This window comes from Vipera ursinii (assembly GCF_947247035.1).
Source record: "Vipera ursinii genome assembly, chromosome: 3".
Taxonomy (NCBI): domain Eukaryota; kingdom Metazoa; phylum Chordata; class Lepidosauria; order Squamata; family Viperidae; genus Vipera; species Vipera ursinii.
Genome location: NC_139516.1, coordinates 194,746,902 through 194,767,854, shown reverse-complemented (window position 1 = coordinate 194,767,854; position 20,953 = coordinate 194,746,902).

Here is a 20,953-nt window from a genome sequence, read left to right as displayed (position 1 = left end):
TGTTGTCTTGGCTCCTTTCCTGTGGAAAAAGTCAATGATAGTAATGTCTTTCCTAGACAGTCGTTTGGGAAAATCAAGAAGACTACACATTATTTCTACAGTGAAAGGATACTCTTGGACATTTTGTAACTAGCAAGTGCCAAATCCTACAGTCCATCAAGAATATTTTCCTAATATTCTTCTTCTAATGGTGTGGAAGGAACATTTGAGAACATTGCCTCCCCATAAAATTGAATAAGTATAGTTAAAAGATTGTAGACAGCATGTTTGACTGATGGGAAGGGAAGGGAAAGGAAAGGGGGCTAAATGAGTTAGCTATATAGGGCAGCCCAGTGAGTAACTTTCTGATGTACTGTAGAAACTTTCCTTCCTCAAGTAGTTCTCTCTAATCTTGTCAACAAACAAATATTCATTAAATATCCTTCTCTTATATTTTAATAGATAGAGGATTGACGGATTGATTGATAATTGCATTTTATGTTTATACATGTGTTTATGCTATATATGAATGTATGCAACTGCCATTGATTTTTAGTGGCAGAAATGTGGTTCGAAAATGTGATGATTGTAATTCAACTTGTCATTTTTAATAAAACAGAATTGAAGGCTATTAATTAAACAAAAATAGTCCTATGTCTACCTAAAAGTAAGTGTTACTGATTAGTGATCATTGGTGCCTACTGCAATGTAAAATCTTCTCATTCATAAATTAAATGTTGCTGGAATGAGGCTCCCTATTGTGTCCAAGTACAACTAATGTTTTTTTTAAAAAAAACTGCAGTCAAAAAGGGGCTACAGAAAACGTCATAGAAAAACATGGTTTAGCAATTTTGCTGAAATCAATATTAAATAGGTATTAAAAATATTTATAATCCACTAAACTGAAAGAGGCTAATTTATTTTAAAACAGCCCACCTTTCTATGCTTATTTATAGGCTAGTGCTTATTAACAATTTATACCTAAGATTTAAATGAATTCATCAGAAAAATAAGCTTTTCATATTACACCATGAATATACACAGTAATCTCATAAGTCATACATTCTGAATAAAATATGGATACAAATAAAGGATGTGGCAGGTGCTCTTTTTATTAAAGGATTCATCATGCCTGTAGAGAAATTGTACAGTGGTAATAGAAAGTTGCCCATTGATATTTGCCATACAATGTTTGTGAACTGTCAGCCTCAACATCCAATTTATATTTGTATACTGAGACAAGAAAGATTAATGGCCGAACTGAATACAAAATTAGGTTATAGTATTTCTTTTGATATGGGAATATTATTTTCAAACAAAGTGGTTTTGTGATTATAGCTTACTAATAGTTTTTAATCTTGGAAGGCCAGGTCTCTAAAACCTTGAGGAAATCTTTTGCTCTTAGACAAAGTTCTCCTTTGAAGACAATTATTCTGTATTTGAATACAGCAAGAACAGCCTACCTGCTGTCCTTTAGATGATTTGAATTTATATTCCTACTAACATCAAGTAATGTAACCAACAGCAAAAAACACAAAAGTATGAAATCTCCAGCAGAAAACACCTGGAGCACCAGATTAGGCTAATAAGAATTATGGAGGATGAGGGTAGAACTTGCACACAGCCATAAAATTTATGGATTAGATACCATTCCAAAATCTTGAGAATAGTCCCATGAATTTGTAAGAGATTACAAAAAAAGAAGATCATTCTCTTTAATTATGGAGACCTTCTAAAATTCAGCAGCATGCTCCAGATGCAATGACTCGGTTAAAACATCTACCTAATAATTTCTAAATAACAACCCTTATTTAAAAATTTTATTTCAGGGGGGGAGCCAATATTTAAGCCACATGGTACAGACTCTGCCTATTGGAAGGTCTCCACTGAAATGTGATCATTTATTCAATTTACATGAGATCTTATTCACATTTTCCTTCACAAGTGGACCAGAAAGAACTTATGAATATATACATTAGGCATAGGGGGAAACCTGACATATTTACTTATCTCTAGATGTTTATAAACCTTTTTTTCATATTTGTCATTTCATGGTCCTTCCTGCTACTAACACTCAATTCATTTGAGAATGCCTTGATTCACTGGAAGATGGATAAATATCCTACTATTGTTGGGTGATCATTCAACTATGATCCACACAAGCAAAGCAGGGTAAGCATGACACACCCCAGACTGCACTGTAATGAAATTGTTCATCATTCTGGGTATGAATGTTTTTGCCTTTGAAGGACTAGCATTTTTCTCATTGTGAACAGAATATGAATCAGGCTTTTGGCACTAGTGACAGATCTGATTTAATAATAATAATAATAATAATAATAATAATAATAATAATAATAATAATAATAATAATAATAATAATAATAATCCTTCTGGACACCAATGTCTGCAGATAATATGGTGAGAAAGTAGAAAAAATAATACCCCCTGAGGGAAGGGAAGGGATCTTCCTTAGGCCTTACAAAAAAGTCTAAAATTTACTGGATCATCTGCTCCATCCCAAGGGACAAGTGACTGAGTATTCTGACATGGTTTTGCAGGGATCAAGAAAGTGTGAATACCATGGGTAGGAAATAGGTATCTCTTCTCTTTATAGTCATTGATCAGAATGGAAAGATCTGGAGGCTGAAAGATGCTACCTTTAGAGTCAAACATTCCTAGTCCTAAAATGTAAACAGTTACACATTTTTTTAAAAAAATAATAATAATCCAAGTGAATCTGAACTTGGATAAGCCATTCCTCCATGTATTTTCCTTTTTCCTGTAATGTCTGTAAAAGAAGTTTGCTATGACATAAAACGTGGAGGCGTAGGTAAGATCCATGTTTCTGTCTTATCCCTGTCCTCTTCCCCTTCGAAAGAAATACATTTTAGAATGTCAGTCTGAGTCTTCCAATTACTGTTCTTCCATTCCATTAGTCTTCTTCCAGTCCTCTCCTTAAAATAAAATTAATAACTAGCTGGAAGTTGACAGTGCAATTATATGCATTGCTGGCCAGAAATATGTCCCTTTGGGCTATCATCAAGTATAAAACAAATACTGACTCCCAAAAGAGTGGCTGAAAAAAGCATAGTGATGGTGGAATGGAAGAATTTATTGATGAGGAAAAAGTGCATCAGTTCTGTTTAGGAGACTATGTATATACAACCTGCTTAGTTGTGTCATGGGAGATTAGCATATCATATGAATATCCTGATTTACCAAGTTACAGATGGAGACCACTAACTCAGAATGGGGAATGGGTTTTAGTTTGAAACAATGGAACAGATGATACAAAACCCATGTTCAGGGAAGCTTTTCTTAAACTAATTACTTTCTTTTAATAGCTAAAGAAAATTGGGCTCCAAAAAAGAGTTGAGTGAAATTAACCACAAAATAACTCTCTGCAGGAGGCTGCATTAGCACTAAATTTAAAATAAGGGAAGTCCATACATCTGCAGGGCCCTGTATCACCTCCCACTCACCCTGTAACAACAGAAAGCTTCTTCTATGTGATGTGAAATTTTAATGGTTCATGCATCCATTAAGTCATAATGCAGCTCATTAGGTTTTGGCAAAACATGTTGTGTCAACCAACTGTTGTGGTTTATAACGCATGGTTAATGTTTTACTGCATTATGTGAATTTAGTGTGATTATTCAATCAACCATAATAACAAAAAAGTAAAGCATTGATCTTAAACACTGGTATAAGTATAGGCGAACCATTTATATTGTATTTTTTCAACACTAACCATTGTAAGGTGTCACAAAATGGCATTATCAAACTGTGATCGTGAAACAGGGGGGTTGATTAGAACAGGGGTTCTCAATCCCCAGTCCATGCACTGGGCCGCAGCATGCCAGCAACCAGGCCATGCAAACAAGTGAAGCCCCATCCACAGGATGCAGGCAGCACACGAAACTACACCCCCTCTGGTCCATGGAAAAATCTTTCTCCATAGAACCGGTCCCTGGTGTCCAAAAGGTTGAGGACCTCTGGACTAGAAGACCTCAAAGGTCCCTTCCAACACTACTACTACTACTACTACTACTACTACTATTATTATTATTATTATTATTATTATTATTATTATTATTATTATTATTATTAATATTATTATTATTATTATTGTCATCATCAGTTACAATAAAGAGTGCTTTAGAAACAGAAGAGAATCATCAGATAATCCACCCAACAGTATGGAATTTGAGACATTGCAAAAATGTTCAGTCTTGCCCAACTCATCTTTCTGTTTGCTTATTTATTACATTTTTTTCCAACCACAATCAATTCAACTCTCAGCAGTTTTCTGGATCATAAGCTAGAGCTGTCTCCAGTAAAATTTTGCTTGTTGATTTAAGCAGTAGAATAAGCATTCACTTTTTAAAATTTGATCATGAGAACTGTCACTTAGTCAATGCTATTCACTTTAAAATAAAAATGGGAAAATTATTCAAGCATTTCTGAAAATATTAAGCCCCAGTCCCTGAAGAAGGGTACAAACATTCACAAATGCCACATGACAGTCAAAGTATTTAAAACAACAACAACAAATTCCACTGGATATTTTCTTCTTGTTGTTTGAACCTCTTAACAGTGAGCTGTCTGTTCAAAGTGTACAGTTTAGTTGGAACTTCTATCACATTAAAGTTTATGATGAATTTAGCTTTTTTCCTTTGAAAATTGGACCCTCTCTTGCTGTGGTTTAACCAGAGGAAGCAATATTTCATGGTGTGTCAAAACACAGGATGATGGCATAATTCAGTGAAATGAAATGTTGATTTGCAACACTTTCAAAGTTCCACATCTGTTCTCTGCTGCAACAGAAAGCACTACAGGCTTTTATTCCTCTAAGCAGCCAACCTGAGCCACATATTAGAGTCTGTCCTTTACTTTTGCAAATATAAACATAATAGGACTGCCATCCTTAGAAATGAAGACAAGGCACAGTAGGCCATCTCAGTTTTGCCTTTTGATAATATTCTGCAGCTCCTCCAACAATTTGTTTCTGATTTTAATATGTACTTAGTTGCTGCCTTGTTTGCACACATGGATCATTCAAAGGAGATAGATAAACAAATAATAAACAAAATTGCTTCATAATTTTTTTTCATTCTAGTAAAATAACAGATCCAGTTTGACAATCCTAATGAAAATTCAAGTCAGAATCTCTCTCTGTGTCATCTCTCTCTATCTGTCTCATCTGTCTGTCTATCATCTATCTATCTATCTATCTATCTATCTATCTATCTATCTATCTATCTATCTATCTATCTATCTATCTATCTATCCATCCATCCATCCATCCATCCATCCATCCATCCATCCATCCATCCATCTATCTATCTATCTATCTATCTATCTATCTATCTATCTATCTATCTATCTATCTATCTATCTATCTAGATTTTGGTCATTCGGGTTTTTTTCTCATGTAGAATTGGAGGTATCAGGGCAACGTTTCGACGAAATCTCATCCGTCATCCTCAGGCTGGTGACTTCAGCTTCATTCTTCTGGGAGAAGTTCTCCCAGAAGAACGAAGCTGAAGTCACCAGCCTGAGGATGATGGATGAGATTTTGTCAAAATGTTGCCCTGATACCTCCAATTCTACATGGGAAAAAACCCGAATGACCAAAGATCTACATACAAACACCCGCGAAAACCTCAGAAAACAACTATCTATCTATCATCTATCTATCTATCTATCTATCTATCTATCTATCTATCTATCTATCTATCCATCTCCATCTCCATCTCCATGTCATCTCTCTCTGTCTTTGTCTCCTGGGACTTTGATGGTTCTTTGCAGAATCATACCTGTCCCTACCATTGCACTCTTCTGGACAGAAAGCTATGAGGTTGATCCTAGGATCTGTTCCAGCCATTCTCCCAGCTTAGGAGTCTCAGCCCAAAGTGTTCCTATCACCACTGGGACTACTTTGGCCCTTACTTTCCACATCCTCTCCAGTTCTATCTTCCAGCCCTGGTAGATCTACAGTTTCTCATCCTTCTTTATGTTGCTGTCACTTGGACCAGATACATCTATCACCACCACTATCTTATGATCTGTGTCTGCTACCATGATATGTGTAAGTTTCTCCATTTGTAACTGCTATGGAGAGAGACAGCCACACAAATAATTCATCTCAGCGGTGACCATTTAACTTTTTAAATAAAAAAAGTTAAATGGTCACTATTGAGTTAAATTATTTTAAAAGATATATTTATTGCTTGGTACCGTTTTCAAACTGACAAAAGGGCACATTGTTTTGAACAATTTTCTATATGTTGCAGAAGTTGCATTTATATTCTTCTTTCTGTGGAGAACTCAAGGAATCATATCTCATTTTACCTCCTCAAAATATTCTTATCTGAGAGAATCTGCCCCAAAACAGTGATTACTGAAGTCATATGGGAACTTGAACCTGGATCCAACAACCTAACTACTATCTATCTATCTATCTATCTATCTATCTATCTATCTATCTATCTATCTATCTATCTATCGATCTATCGATCTATCGATCTATCGATCTATCTATCCATCCATCCATCCATCCATCCATCCATCCATCCATCCATCCATTCATCCATCTATCTATCTATCTATCTATCTATCTATCTATCTATCTATCTATCTATCTATCTATCTTCTATCTATCTATCTATCTATCTATCTATCTATCTATCTATCTATCTATCTATCTATCTATCTATTCTACATGCCACCCATCTTGCTGTTCAAAGTCACTCTTAATTGTAATGTGAATAAAAATTGCCTTGAAAGAGTCTTCTTATAGATTTATTTTAAATTGTAAATCCAATTCATTGTTACTAGTCTGTCCTAACTTCTTTCTCCACATTTGTTTGATAATGGTGGGATCAGGAATACACTTCAGGTACCTTGAACTGCACATAACCCCAGGCCAATAACCATGCTGATGTAGGCTGAGGGCAGCGATCATTCAAAAACATCTAAAGATCGCCGACCTCTGATCCTTTCATATTTATTCATTCATTCATACATGGGTGCACAACATTATCAACAACTGTCTAAACAAGAGGCTCCTAAATATTTTGCCAACTGTTATACCCAAAACATGGTTCACCTAAAGTGACCAAAACAATTTGAGGATACAATATAGTTTATTTGCATGCATATAAGCAATTATATATTACATATTTCTGACCAAGTTTTCTTCCCTGTTGCCAGTTACGGACAACTCATCTTGCTATGAAAGTTTTCTTACTTGGGCACATTAAGCAATTAATATTTATTGGTGGGGGGAAGCATCCCATAGGTGTAGGAGATGAGCAGGATCAGCTGATTGGTGGGGTTAAACATGTCATCAGTTTGGAATCATTGCATAGCCACAAGAGACCCAAGTTCATGCCCCTGTGAATTCCATTGATGCTTATCTAGCACAAATTTAGCTTTGGCCATTAATTGACTAGATCAGCAGTCACCAACTTCCACAGCTGAGTGGCCTAGCAGGGGGCAGGCTGATCTGCACGTGCATGTGCTAGCCTCACTTGTACAAGTTGAGTTCCAACCATGCATGCACACCTGCCCAATGCTCACGGAAGTCGAGCTCCACATGTGCGCCAGCCGGCCTCTCACATGGCCCTGTTCAGAACAGGGCTGTGGTCCAGGGGTTGGGTACCCCTGGACTAGATTCTTGTGTATAGGTAATAATAATAATAATAATAATAATAATAATAATAATAATAATAATAATAATAATAATCTCTTCAGTGCTTTTTTACAGTTATTGTAACTATTGTAACGAAAAACTCTGTTTTTAGATAAACAAAAATGCATGAACTACTCAGAAGTAGTTCTATATTTCATTCTTGTTTCTGTGGACATCACAGCTCCTGTACCAATGCAGGAAGGAAAAAGGAACAAACCTCCAATTTGCTATGTGATGCCTTACCATTCCAGAATGTTCCAGTAGCAGCAAATTTGTGGTGCTATAATAATAAAAACTTAGCCATTTTGTGTGCCAGTGGCTAGAGGACTTTCCTTTATATAATTGAAATACAATAATGTTTTAATTTGTGCTCTTAGTTAACAGCTCTAATTTTCAGGGTGATTAATTCTTAGGAGTAGAAAGTCAAGCAACAGAAACACATCAATTATATGGCACTGCAACATGAGCCAATTTATAGTAATTGAACTAAAAACATCCAAATCAGATGGATGGACAGATGTTTTGCAGTCTACTTCTCATTTGGTCTTGCCTCTCTCTGACAAAGGCTACACCCTTTATTGGGTGCACCAAATGTTCTTTGGAATGAAAAGACAAAATCTAATCTATGGGATGATTTTCAATATTTGTACACTACAAGATAACAGTACCATTTAAAACACTAATATTTATTCTAATGTACTTGGAATGTATCACCTGTTCGCAGAGTTGACCAGATTTCTAAAAGCTGTTTTTGGATTTATTCTGAATTTATTCTGAGGGCTTTTTGTTTATTTGTTTCAGGGGGGAGAAGGGAGTAGAAAGAAAGAAAATAAATCACTCTAAATCAAACCAAGTCTTTATCACAGGAAACTTTCTGCACTCTAATAAATATTAACAGTATATCTCAGAACAAGCAGACTAAGCTCATTTTGTTTAGAAGTTGGCAAACAGTGTGAAAGTGAAAGGTTTTTTTTAAAGCATCTTATTATTAGAGTTCTATAATCGTTTAATCCCACTATGTTTCCTTTATCACTTATATTGTGAGGCTTATATTACAATATTAAACTTTGACAAAGTAGAAGTTATAATCCAATATATTTGTTCAGTATGATGCTGAAAATTCTACAACACTAGCCAAAAAGCTACAAAGTAATATTATCTGTAATTCATCCATTTCATTCTGGATGTATAAAAAATAGGCCTTATAATATCAAAATAGTAAGTGATATTTTCTTTATTGCAGCTGAAAAATTGAAATCAGCTGTGCTAATTTGGTTGAATGTTGAAAGTCCTCTGACACAGTTCAGGTCAAATTTATGAAGGGTTTTCTAAGAAGATATTGCTTTCCACTATCTTCTGTTCACTGGATTTCAATTTTGTGTCTTAATCCAGGGTTAGTGTTATTAGAAATTAATTTGTCTTTCTAGCTCTTAAGTTATAATATGGTATCTGTCAAGGATGTATCTTTTTTTTTAATCTTCAGTTTGATTCTTGAGCTTTGGCTTCTTCAGTCTAAAGATATTAAGGCTGTGATAACACTCAACCATTGAATTTGAATTTTTCATATTCAGCATGGTGATTATATTATGTCTATTTTGGGTAATTAAGCAAAGCCATTACCAACGTTTACTGAAGTGTATAGTAACATGACATATTCTGGTTACACCATAAGTAGAAAAAGTTAATTTGCTGGTTTGAGATTCAGTAGATATGATCCACTGTAAGAGAGTGGAATTTATAATTCGTACTGTCTTTATAATGGGATGCGGTGGCTCAGTGGGTTAGGACACTGAGCTTGTCGATCAGAATGTTGGCAGTTTGGTGGGTCAAATCCCGACTGCCGCATAACAGAGTGAGCGCCTGTTACTCGTCCCAGCTTCTGCCAACCTAGCAGTTCGAAAGCATGTAAAAATGCAAGTAGAAAAATAGGGACCACTACAGTGGGAAGGTAACAGCTCTCTGTGTGCCTTTGGCGTCTAGTCATGCCGGCCACATGACCACGGAGATGTCCTCAGACAAGTGCTGTCTCTTCGGCTTTGAAACGGAGATGAGCACCGGCCCCTAGAGTCGGAAACGACTAGCACGCATGTGCGGGGGAACCTTTACCTTACCTTTTACTGTCTTTATAAAATGCCAGGGTTCATATCTTTCTCAAAATACATCATATTAGGCTGGGATAAATACATATAAAGGTATAGATGAAATTTTATTAGACATAACTCAGTTAAAATTTCCATTTAGTCTCTGTTTCCAGATTAATGTATATTTTAAGAGAGATTATAATATTAATCCTTATTAGATAGTTCAGACAGATATATAAATTAAGCAGAGAAGGTTGTAGTTTGTTTGTTTTTATGGCGGGCCCTTGAATATTCTTGACCCAACTGACCAAATTTTAACAGAATGGTAATTTTGGAAGGAGCTGGATCAGCCACAGACTTCATAGACACAGTACAAAGATACATAGGCAGATAAACATTGTTAGATAAAGTTTAATAAAGGCATGAAATTCCAAGGAGGAGGAGGAGAAGGAGGAGGAGTTGGAGGAGATAGTTTTGCGTTGTGTTTTTGTCATGGTGAGATTTAAGCATAATTTTGGCATTTATTTTCATCTGGATCCTGCATTCATTTCAGTCTCATTACTATATTTAATTCAAGAAATTCCAACCCTGCATTAGGTAGACAATAGATATAGGACAGAATTCTATACTGGAACAATGATAAAAATCCAGGGTATATACATAAACTTTTATTCAAGTATAACACAGAGACAGAACAAACAAAAAGCTGTATGATAAAACAAATACAAAGTTTTAAAGAAGCAGTGGCAACACAACAATGGAAAGAAACATGGATAGATCTCTAAGATTTACACCAAGTTATAACTTAAAAGAAAATTGGTTCAGAATGTTGTATTGATGGTATATAACACCATCAATAAAATCTAAGACAGAGTAATCAAAAGATAACAGATGTTGGAAATGCTATGAAACATTTTATCACATGGGTTGGACATGTTAATAAATAAACCCAAAGTACTCAGAAGACATACATAATATAATGCATATTTTTTTCTGAATTTCAATTTGAAATGAAACCACATTTTTAATTAGTTGTAATCTTGGGAAAAACATAATTTAATGAAATGTATGCTTACAATAGCAAGAATAAATGTTGCTCAGCTTTGAAAGAAAGACCCAACAATATCTAATTTAGAACTTTAACTAAATTTAAGCAAGAATGTTTTCCATATATACAATACATTATCCAGCATGGGTGATCTAATAGCCTACAATCTGATTTATAGTTAAAAACATTGCAAATTAGCAGATGTGTAAAAAAAGGGGAAGCCAGAAACTGAAGAATTCTTGTAAAATTCTTTTGTTTTTCTTCTTTTTCTTTTTTCATTGTTTATTCATCTATCTTTTCCTTTCATTAACATGTATATGTCTGTTTGTCTCTGTGTGTCTGAGAAGAAGGTGCTGAATCTGGATTGATTGGCCCAGTATCTACAGTATATACTAGAATATGAAGATGTTCTATGAATTGTAAACTACAAAATGGATGAATGAATGAATAAGTACATAATTAAATAATATAAAGCCAATAAAGCAAATCCTTCAGTTCCATGTGATTTATAAAAGAAACAATTTGTTCCATTAAATGCAAAGAGAGTTTAATTATTAACTTTGGTAGGAACATAACCATAAATACCAAAGTACTTGTACCCATGTTAGTTGTTGAATCAACTATTGGTGATATGACATCTTAATAAGTTTCTTACCATTATTCCACAGCCAGTATTGCTTCAAATTAAACAAGGAAAAGTTTTGAAGCACTAGTGAACCTTCTGATGTTTTTCCTCCTTAAATAGTTCACTTAAAATAATGTCAAAATTGGTTGTGCTACCTTTCAGAAGACTGGAGGTTTGCAGTACAAATATTCAAATGGGTTCCAATTAGGTAGAAAATAATTATATATAAAACTGAATACTAAAACATGCTGCAAGGCATAAGAGGGGAAAAAACTAATTGTGATAACACTGCTGTTTATTTATCATACATCAAGTTAGCACAATGCCATTTGATATATATTTTCATAAGACCCTTGCATTTTCAATAAATATTTTAACATTCAAATTAGCCACCACAACATGTGTAGAAAAAAGACAGTATAAGGTACTTTTCCATCTAAGTTATGTTATAAAGTAGAGTGGTGCTGTTATTATAGTTAAAATGATCATTCTCATCCCATTTGTTTCTGATTCAGAATGGGCAAATATTATTTTTAGTCTGAAAACGTTTACAGACATCTAACATTCAATGGCAATACTCTGATGTCTTTTATTCTCATCCTTGGTGAAGTGAAGAAGCTGGTTATAATTGCACAATCAAAACCTTGCCTCTTCCAATGTGATATACAATTTGACAGATGTGCAAAAGGGGTAGGGAATGAACCATCCTGCCTTTTGTAACACCCATCCCTCCTTCCCTCCCCAGCAAAAAATCCCATTCTTACCTGCTGATAGACAGGCAAGTGGCTTGTTCCTATTCTGAATTTGGTTTCAATAAAGAATGTGGGATGAATAATAATAATAATAATAATAATAATAATAATAATAATAATAATAATAATAATAATAAAACCTAGGTTTGTATTTTATTTCTGGTCAGCTTTAGGAGATTAGGGGTCTAGAGCTTAGCATCTTGGTGATGCTTTTCATTTTGCATTATAGTGTCCCTGATGGGTTAAAAGAAATCTTATCCAGTAATACAGACATGTCAAACACAAGGCCCGGGGGCCGGATCCGGCCCGCGAAGTGGTTTCATGTGGCCCGCGAAGCCATCCTGGAAACAGTGAGGGAACGGCCCCCACTGCCTTGGCCCTGGCCCAGAGACCCTCCTTCTGCCAGGGACCCCCAGATCTGTCCCACTCCTGCCCAGGCCCCCCTAGGCCCCCTTGATGCGAACGATGTAGACCTGGCCACGCCCACCCAGTAGACCATATGCACTCTAGCCACACCCACCCAGTAGGCCACGCCCGCCCTGGCCATACACACCCGGCCCCCTGAGGGCAACCGCAATGCTGATGCGGCCCTCAATGAAATTGAGTTTGACACCCCTGCAGTAATATATTATGTACTCCCAGTCCACCGGTCCCCAATTTTTCTGGCTCTATGGACTGGTGGCAGCAGCAGCAAGGGTGGTGGCTTTGTGCATGCAACCGAGATCCCGCACATGCATGAGTGAAACTTTGCACACTTACCCACCACTTGCATGTCCCAGTTTTCAACAGACCATAGACTGCTACCAGTCCACAGACAGGGGCTGGACACCTTTTCCCCAGCCCACCCCCTGTCTTGTTATTCTTCAAAGGGTGCTCCTGGGAGGGATGGGGAAGAAAACTAGAAGTGTATGCCAACAGTTCATACTCCCAGCAAGGTCACTGCACGTGTGGTCATCCCTGCTACCCAAGCAAGCCCATTTGTCAAGCAGTAGTGTCTCTGAAGTGTGAGACAAGGCTGTATACTCGCTATTTAATGTGCGTGCTGGGTGGATAAGTGTAGTTTTAAAATTGGAGGTGGAAGCATCAATAATTTGCATTTTGTGGGTGACACTATTTTGACAGCTGAAAGTACGAGTGATTGTCAAGTTGTAGTAAAGAAATGCCAAGAAGCACAGTAAACAAGGAGAACTTTGAAGAAGCAGAAGAGAGATTGACGCTTCTGAACTTTGGTGTTGGAGAAGAATACCAGGAGAAAACAAACAAATTGATCACAGAGCAAATCAATACTGCCTTCTTATTTGAAGTACAAATGACCAGCTAAAATTATCATATTCTGATACATTATTCAAAGATCTAGTCTCATTAGAATGAGAAGATTTAGATTTCTTTTTGTTTCTTTTTTGTCTTTTCTTTTTAACTGTAAGCCACTCAGAATCAATGGCAGCTGGACAGCCTGTAAATTGTTTAACTTAATAAACTCTATTTATTTGCTTAATGGATTTCTAGGGCCTCTGGATTCAAACAATGTGACTTTGGATGGCATACGACAAAGGCAAACAAATGAATGCACAACATTAAAAAAAGCTACCAATATAAACATGGAGATGAAATGAGATTATTTATTTATCTATTAAATTGATATTCTGCCCATCCCACTATCAAGCAATTGAAGCATATAAATAAATAAATAAATAAATAAATAAATAAATAAATAAATAAATAAATAAGCTACCCAATAAATAAAATGGTGATCAAATGGGATAATTAAACAGCCAAAACAGGAACCCCGCTCACCTGGGTCCAAACGCCTGAAGAAAAAAACAAACACACAGGTTTTAACAATCCTCAAGGTGCTTTTTCAAAAGGCAACTGGACTTTCTTTGTTTTTGCTTGAAGATGTTTCACTTCTCATCCAAAAAGCTTCTTCAGTTTAGTTCTGAAGAAGCTTTTTTGGATGAGAAGCGAAATGTCTTCAAGCAAAAAAACAAAGAAAGTCCAGTTGCCTTTTGAAAAAAAAACAACAAACAACTTTGGGACAACTAAGACTGAATGACAGTTTTAACAGCTTTTCTAAAATAAGATACAGTTGAATCCTCTCATATATTGTGGTAGGGGGAACTCATTCTACATAGAGAACAGGGGCAGGCACTGAAAAGGAATACTTTCTAGGTCCCATGGGATGGCTAAGTTTAAGACAGGAAACCTGGATTATGACCTGTCTATGGAATTAAGTGGAGAGGTCAGATGTTCTCAGAGAAAGTGGTCCTGCAAGTAACCCATTGCTCCATTGCAAATGTTAGTTTTTCTTATTTTCTCTAGTTGGCATATTTTGTTTTATATTATATGTATTTATATTGTTTCTTATCTAGGGATGCAGTGGCTCAGTGAGTTAGGACGCTGAGCTTGTCGATCAGAAGGTCAGCAGTTTGGCGGGTCGAATCCTGAGTGCCGTGTAACAGAGTGAGCGCCTGTTACTTGTCCCAGCTTCTGCCAACCTAGCAGTTCAAAAGCATGTAAAAATGCAAGTAGAAAAATAGGGACCACTCCGGTGGGAAGGTAACAGCGTTCCGTGCGCCTTTGGCGTCTAGTCATGCCGGCCACATGACCACGGAGACGTCCTCGGACAAGCGCTGGCTCTTCGGCTTTGAAACGGAGATGAGCACCGGCCCCTAGAGTCGGAAACGATTAGCACGCATGTGCGGGGGAACCTTTACCTTTACCTTTATTGTTTCTTATAGTTATAGAGATTTTTTAATATATATGTGCTATTTAATTGGATTATTGTATGCCACTAGAATAACATTTTATGAGATGGGCATAAACAAACAAATTCATAAATGTTCATAAATAAATTCATAAATCACATCCTATACTATTTAAAGGCAACAACCAGCACCTTGATTTATACATGGAAACCTACTGGAAACCTAACTCAGAGTCGTGATGCCACATAACGCACTGCCTTCATACCTACCTTGCCACTGCTATTGGGACTAACTGAACTTCTGTATGGTCTTCTAGAGCAGATCTATGTAGAACATAGAGTTTCAATTTTCAGACTGGGAGATGGGTAAGATTTGAATAACCATGAACAAGTTCTCCTAGCTTAGGAATGGGTGCAATTGGTGCATAAAATGTAGTTATTCAAAATCCTATTTGGCTACAGCTGTCACCACTTCTTTAAAAAGGAGCTGTGAGTCTAGGAGATTCCAGATTTTTCACCAGCTCTGAACAGGTTAGTGCCACTCTATCTAGAACCAAAGGTGAATATACTCCAGTTCCCCAATCCCCAAGAACTCAGAACTCAATCAATTTGGCAGAAGCTGTTCTTTTCCATCTAGACCTTTACAGTACCTAAACACTAGTGCAGAATCTAAACAGATTCACTTTGACATCCAGGAGAGAGACATACAACTGGATATCATCAGCGTACTAAGGATAGCTCATCCCATTCCTACAGATGACTTTGCACAGTGCATTTATGTAGGTATTGAAAAGATGGGAGAGGGGTTATAGCTCTGAAGCAACCTGCAAATCAGGATCCTAGAGCTTGGTCACTCACTTCCAAACAGCACCAGCTGGACCTGGCCTGGGAGGAAGACGAACCACCACAAAATAGTGTGTTCCACTCCCAGCATCTTCAAGTGGTTCCGATGAATATTATCATCAATGATATTTTTTTTCTATTTCTTCCACAAACTAGTCAACAAATATACTGTAATACATAGATACATACACGTAATTTTGGGTGCTGCTCGTCCATTTCCCTTTTCACTGTATCCACCCTCCTTCTCTCTCTTTCCTCTTCTCTACTTTCTTTCTCCCTTTCTCTTTTCTTTCCTACTTCCCTCTTCTTCCTCTCCTCTCCTCTTTCCCTCACCACTCCCCTCCCGTTTCTCCCCACTTCTCCTCCTCTTTTCCTCTAACCTTCCTACTTCCTTCCCCCTCCTCTACTCTCTTCCCCCTCTCTCCTCTCCTTTCTTCCCTCCCATTCCTCTTCCGATACAATTCAGGGGTCATGTACGAGCAGCTCCTCTCCTTAGATTTTCAATATCTATATTAGGTGTGATAACATTAATTTTCTATTACATCAATATTTCTATAAATCTGACCTTCTCAGTATATACTTCTATAAATTTTTATACTACCTCCAGTTATGCAATACTGTGTTGTCTGGGCCTCCCTCCTTATCTCCTCATTTTTCTTCCATCTAAATTAGTGTTAGCCATCTTTTAAGCATATTCTCTTTTTCACCCACTTGTAAAATTTTCCCCAAATTTCATAATACTCTGACTCTATCTTATCTTTAATTATCATTGTTAATCTATTCATTTCTACACATTCAATTATTTTCTTGATCACCTCTTCTTCTGGAGGAGCTTTCAGTGCCTTCCAGTTTTGTGCAAACACAATCCTAGCTGCAGTGGTTATATGAATAATCAAATATGTGTTCTCTTTACTATATTTCTCTGGTAAAATACCAAACAGGAATATTTCTGGTCTTAGTTCTATACATTGTTGTATCATCTTTTCTATCCATGATCTGATTATGTTCCAGTAGGTTTTAGCTTCTGCACACGTCCACCACATATGATAGAAAGAGCCTGGTATTTGATGGCATTTCCAACATTTCATAGATCTATCCTTAAACATTTTAGCTAGTCTTTGTGGAAACATATGCCATCTGTAGAACATCTTATACATATTTTCTTTATACACTGTCGCTATTGTCAGTTTATAGTTTCTTTCCCATAATTGCTGCCATCTATCTAATTCAATTGTATATCCAAAATTTCTTGACCATTTTATCATTGACTCCTTAACTTACTCCTCCTCTAATTCCCTATGTAATAAGTAGCTATACATTTTTTAATCCATTTTTTTCAGGTTCCGTATTTCATCCAACTCTGTTCTCCCCAAATTAAAACCATCAAAACTATTTTAGCATCTTTTTCATATCTAGATTGTATTTGCGTTCTCATGTACCAATCCATCTTTATTCCTTGTTCCTCTAATTGTTGTTTGGTTTTCAGCTTCCCCATGTCTGTTAGTAGGTCTTTATATCTTATAATGTTTCCCATGTTAAACATATTGGGGTGTATTAATGCTTCCATAGTTGAGAGCCAATCTGGAATTCTCAAGTAATGCTTCCTCTTTATTTTCTCCCAAACCATCTATAAAGAATTTCTAATATGATGTCTCTGGAAATAGCTGTGTATTCTATTTTTCCCATATCATATGAACGTATGCCATCCCAACTGTAAACCATGTCCCTCTAATGTCAATAATCTAGTATCCCTCAGTAAAATCCATTCTCTCATCCATGACATTGCTGCAGCCTGGTAATTCCCAATTAGGTAAGCTAAACCCACCTCTGAATCTTGCATCCTGTAACATTTTTAAATTAATCCTTGCCTTTTTCCCCTGCCAAATATATTTCAAAATTATTTTATTTAGCCCCTCAAAATATTTATTTTCCAATTTTATTGGTATTGTTGAAAACAAAAACAACAATCGTGGTAATATATTCATTTTGATTATTGCAATCCTACCCATTAATGATAGTTGTACCTTTTTCCATTTATCCAAATCTACTTCAATTTGTCTTTTCAATTTATAATAGTTATCTTCTTTAATTGTTGTACATCTTGCTGTCTGGTGAATCCCCAGAAAATCTTTTCATAACATGGTGGACAAATTAAATATATTAGATGTTTGGAGAGAAAAATATCCGGAAAAGAAGCAATAAACATTCTATTCTAACAGACACCTGTCCTGGTCAAGAATAGATATGATATGGACATCAATAGACTTATTTACAAGTACACAGACAACAAACTATAAACATATCATCAATGATATTGAAGGTCACCAATACATCAAGGAGAGCCAGTAGGGAAGCATCACTTCCACCTTGAGGTGTTCAGAGTTCATTAATCAAACCTATCTCAGCACTATGCTCCTATCCAAATCCCAACTGGAAATGGTGCAGTTAATCTGTTTCCTCAAGGTCTAAGTAAAGCTGTAAACCAATCACATTCTCAACAAAAAGGTTACAATAGTGATGGGTACATGTTTGGGGCAGGAGCAAGTTCAGATTCTTCTGGAGAAGTCTATCTACTGAATGTGGTTACTAACAGTCAACATTGATTTGATGGCAAATAATCAATTAATCAAAGCAATGTATTTCATCTAATTGAATTGTGGACTCTTAAATCTCCACGATAACTGAATAGCTTTCTAATCAAGCCATCTGAATTTGGAAACAAACCTTTCTGTTAAATCAGACAATTCTGTTTAAATTCTCTGGGTTTTTTTCCCCTGATAAAGGACCCAATTCTTAAGTATTCCCTTTGCTTTCAAGTGTGATATTATGATAATTCTCACAGAATTAGGAATCTGTTTTGTGGTTAAAAGAAGTAATAATCTGATTTCTCTATTGGGATCTGTTATCTAAATTGATCATTAGTAGTCCTAATTTGGATCTGAATGAATATGACTTCTAAGGTTTATAAAATATATTCTATTATCCCCAAAGTTAAAAATAAATTCTAGCAAATCATTATGTTTTAGGAAGAGTACATGCTGATTTCTGTTAATCCAACCCATTGGCCAATTTAGCTTATACAGCTTTCTCTGGAGAGAAATTATCCTTTAAGATCCGAGCTTCTTAAAGTTGTTCCCCAACATCCTTTGAACCTTGATGCCTAGAGCACCCTCTGATCTTCAAAATTCAGCAACCTTCTATGTTTTTGAATAAGTCTGTTTCTGGGTCATGGGTTTACCTATTTCACACATTTCTGACCTTGCTCTTCATTGGAAAATAAGCACCTTTTCATAAAGGAAGCCTTTCCTAGCCTAAAGAAATAAACTTAGTCAGCTTAGATGAGTGTATTAAGTAATCCAATAAATATGATCTCATTCCTGGATTTGAGAGAGTTAATAGTTGACAGCCACCCCTAACTAAGGTGTCTCACTTAGTATTATTGGTTTTCAGGGAGTTACAGATGGCAACACAAATAGTGGTTGATGCCAATTAGAGCACACAGCAAGGGACTCCTTGTTTGTCTTTTCCTTTGCCTGGGGAAAGGAGCTGAGCTTCCAGAGATTTAAAAGACAAAATAGTGCAGAACTTGCACTATTGTTGCATATTGCAAAAAAAGCAAAACATATTGCCTTACAAGATATAATACATAGCCCAAAACTAACCTACTTGGGAGACAATGCTGTTTGATCAATTTGAACTGCATCCTTCACATATCTATTCAGAAATAAACTTTTCCAAATTCTTTCGAAGCTACAATCCTTTTGCAAACGTAAACTAAAAATCTGTTTTAGATTAGACATAAACTATTTGTGAACCCAAAGCCTTGAGGCTCAGAAACTCAGAGACACTTCAAAAATAGTAACATAATTATAATTTTAATGAAATAATAATGCATTTTTTATTTATTTAATGAATTTTATTATTTAGTAAAATTTATCGCCAATGGAAAAGCAAGGAACTGCAAGGAAAGAAACCAACTGCAGTAGCTTGCCCTTAACTGATTTTAGCTAGAAATGGAAGTAAGATCTTAAAATGAGGTTTCTTTCTGGCATGAACTAAGGCTTGCAAGGAGGGAGAGCTAAGTGCTGACTGCTTCCTTTCCCTTGAATGATTTCAGCTTAAGATGGCCAAGAACAATTCAAAATAAAGATGTTTGTACTTCTTTATTTGGGTGGATGTGCTGAATCTAGGTCTTCTTCTGATGAAAGTATGAGGTTTGCCCTGAACAACAGAGACTATCCACCTTAAGTTAGAAGTATAAATACATTACCACCTCCAGTTGCAACACTGGTCAATGGACTGTCAAGAAGTAATAGTAGTGGAAAGATCGCATAGCTGTCATTTTTATTTTTTCCAGCCCAACAGAATGTTAGAAAGATTTGTTTGCCAGCAGGATTCACTTTCCAAAACCTAACAGCACAGCACAGGACAAGGTTTGGCATGGAGGAAAAAGTCAGATCTGGGAAAAACAAAGGGGGGGGGAGGATGGATTTGTTAGTTTGACAGCAGCTAAGGTAGCTGTTGACTGTTGCATCCTATCTCCTTTCTGAGCATATGTCACATTCACACAGATATATATCTACTGCTAGTTAAGAGGTTGGAAGGTGTTCCAGAAGCCATGAATACATGCTTTTCCTGTTCTGTTATACATCACCTGTATTTTCTACAAGGGCTTTGAGTATGGCTGGGATTGTATGTCTTACCTGCAGCATTCATGTCTGATTCTTATTTCCATTAAAGGACAGTGGAAAGGTGAGCTTAGAAACTCTGAAATAAAGTTTTTTTCTGCAGGCTCTCTCCATGCAACAAATATTTGATCAATACAGCACAAGCTGACTCTGAACAAGTCAACAGGAACAAAAAGGGGTTAAGCAGGAGCAGTCAGTAGCACAGACACACATCAGAATAATGATCTGAGAGCCAGTGGCACTTGGAAAAAGCCAGAACAACTGCTGGAATTGGCTGCCAAGGAACCAGATGCTGTTGGTGGAATATATATTTCACAGATTGGCATCCAATTTTGCATTTTCTGTCTGATGAAAAGATGGGCTGGCATCTCCAGCTCAAAATGGTTTACATGGGAGTAAGTCCCATTGAACAGCATGGAACTTGCTTCCAAGCAAGCACAATGAAATGAGGATGATTCTATGATGGCTAAGTGGCACCGTTCTGTGCTGCTATCGTTGTCCTTTTTCACTGACTTTTGAAAAAGCTGTTTCCGA